Source organism: Meleagris gallopavo, chromosome 1 (genome assembly GCF_000146605.3).
Source record: "Meleagris gallopavo isolate NT-WF06-2002-E0010 breed Aviagen turkey brand Nicholas breeding stock chromosome 1, Turkey_5.1, whole genome shotgun sequence".
Classification (NCBI taxonomy): domain Eukaryota; kingdom Metazoa; phylum Chordata; class Aves; order Galliformes; family Phasianidae; genus Meleagris; species Meleagris gallopavo.
In genome coordinates, this window is record NC_015011.2 from 150624177 (window position 1) to 150626990 (window position 2814).

General features: G+C 39.8%; 1 protein-coding gene across 1 annotated transcript in view; it reads right to left on the reverse strand.

The window, feature by feature from the left end:
- Window positions 1-2814, reverse strand: part of UCHL3 (ubiquitin C-terminal hydrolase L3) — a 46589-nt gene that overhangs the window by 43169 nt on the left and 606 nt on the right. The window contains exon 2 of the mRNA XM_010728725.3: window positions 2640-2651. The gene's annotated coding sequence lies outside the window, so the exon portion shown is untranslated. The remainder of the gene's footprint in view (window positions 1-2639; window positions 2652-2814) is intronic.

Genomic DNA, 2814 nt, shown 5'->3' on the forward strand with positions numbered 1-2814 from the left:
CCCCCCCCCCTTTCCAGAAGAAAGATAGCGGTGCTCAAAGTTTACAGATATCCCAGAATACTGGCAGTCTGCCTGGACTTCCAAGGTCAAGTTTTTCAGTGAGCATCTGTGAAACAGATAAACCTTCCTAAGGAAGCTCTCCAAGAGCAGAGAGAGAGAAATTCATTCTAAAAGCTAAAAAGCAGCTTTTGCCCGCATTCTCCACCAATAAAAGAAGGGCTTACATATGAAGGAGTTTTGATCACAATGTAACACTTAGTCAATGGTTTACAGGCTGGTTCAGCCCAGTTCCGTGACTGGTGGGGTGGAAGGATTTTGCAAAATCCATGCCTCTGGAAAAGGGAGACGGGACCTCAAAATAATTAAAAACAGCAGCAACGATCTGAGGAGAAAAACACTAATTTACTAAATATGGTATCAGAATGCAAGATAACACACTCTAATAGAGTATAATTAGAATTGAAGATAATAAATCAAATATAATGAGAGAGAGTGTCCGAAATGTGGATAGGCCTCACCATAAAGCTGCGGTGAGATGTACAGTCTGGTTAAGCAGCAGGGAGGAGAGCCTGACGAAGAAGAGTGCATCAGGTGACCTTGACAGAGGTTATATCTCCTCTCTGACCGCAAAGCCCCCTGGGGTTGTTCTTCTCCTCCAGACAGGTGCCCAGAACTGGAGAATTAACAGTTTAATTCCCAATGCACTACACGATGTTATGATGTGGAATACTGACACACTTAAGAATCCATCCATGTTATAGTTGTGGAGTTTTGTTTAAGAATTCCTTATCACATCTTACAACAGTGTCAACATTAACGTAAGCAGTATATTCTAAGGACACTCTAATACTCAAGTAAAATAAATAATATAACATTAAAAATTCAGAACACACAAGTAAACAAGCAGGAAAAACAAATCACAAAGAAGCATGTTGATAGAGGTCCACAGAAGATGTGTGCATTAACTTATTTCTAGACACACAAACAACAGCCGTAAGAAATATCCCATATTATTTTCATCCTTAAGAATTCTATAATAAAGTACAAAGCGACACACATCCGAACCTCCCAAAAAACCCAAACAGAATCTGTCCTTGCAATTAACAGGATTATTTCAAGACACGTTTGTAACTTCATCTGAATATCAAATTACTACCATTACTGTTTTAAACACAGGTGGGATATGAGTAACTGGTAACTAACAGTCCTGTTGTTATACAGTTTACCAATATAAAAATAAGACTAAAAAAAAAACATGATTAATGATGCAAAGTACACTCCAGTTTAATAGAGATCTTTAGTTTTTTCTTTTTTTCTTCTTCTTTTCTTCCCAAGAAGATATCCCTCAGTCTAAAATTCTAAATAACTACAACTGTTGCTCAGTTAAGGCTGGAAAGACACATTAAGAGAGAAAAATCTAACTTATCTAAAGATAAATACTAGCAAGAAAATCCTTGTGAAGCAAAATTCACATATCCATGATCCTCCACAATGAACTGATATCATCTGTCATGGATACAAAGCCTATGAGCAAAGGAGGCTTTGAGAAAAAGAACAGTTTCTTTAACATTCTTGTAATATTTTTTCCACATAGCAACAAGACAACTATAAGAGTTGGAAAAAAGTTACTTCCTCTTCCTCCTTGATTTCTAATGTACAGCTGATAAGACTTTGTTTGAACCACAATTAACTCACTCCAGCATCTGGAAAGTGAGAAAAAAGAACAGTAGTATTGCAATTTCTCTAGCACTTACTCATCATTATTTTCTTCTAAATTAGAATTTAATCTCTCAATTTCAATATTCTTTAAAAATCTGAATCAAGGAAAGTAAAGCTCACAGCAAGGGTTGCTAATTTTAACTCCAAGCTGGGATCAAAAAATTCTTTAGTTGCTCCACATCAGTAACAATATAAGAATCATAAAATTAGTTCTAAGAACGTCATCTTACTGCTGGAAGGTTCATAATCTGCAGCAAAATCAATAAGCCTGCTGAGATCAACATCTGACCTCTTGTTCTTGTTGAAAATATTCAGAATTAAGGCTGAGTGTAACGTAGGGCTACAGAATGAGTATTTTTCCTTCCTGTGTTCACAAAAGACTGTAAGTGCTGGATATGCCACATTTGCTTTCTCAAGTGTGGATTCTACAGTGCTGGAAAAACCAAGTGTAACTAATTATGCCGATATAGTCATGAGTAAGTGGAAATATGGTAAAATATATCATTTCTTATTGTCTGTCAAAGAAGAAGACTGCAACATGGCAATGTACGCAGAGCTATACTACCCCACAAAGTCAGCAAATGCATAACCAAAACTGGTATATAAACCTATAATAACGTTGTAACTTAAAAAAGGTAAGGCAAAACCCACCCTCAACCCATCCACATCAGGGATTACCATATGTTAACAGCCTGACCACTTCCCCGCTGCAGAACACACGTGTTCTCTGCACCTTTATCAAGGGTCCTTAACCGCACCGCATGCACACACAGCTTTCCCAGGAGACTCCCGAAGGCCCAGCACCAGAAGGCAGAAGCCCTCCTCTCGTTGAGGAGATAGGAACCTCTGCTACACGAAAATGAAGGGCGACGTGCCTGAGCCGCAGGGGAACAGCGCTACCTCCGACAGAAGACGCTTACCTGATTGGTGACCTGAAAAAAAAAGAAGAAACGGAGAGAGGTTACGAGCATAGTGGAGCCTGAGAGCTGGCACCCACCCCCAGCCACCACCACCCCACAGCCAAATCCAGCACCCCACGCCGCCACCCCCCCCTTCACAGGCAGCGCCCTTTCTCTCCGCCGCTACCCCCAGTCA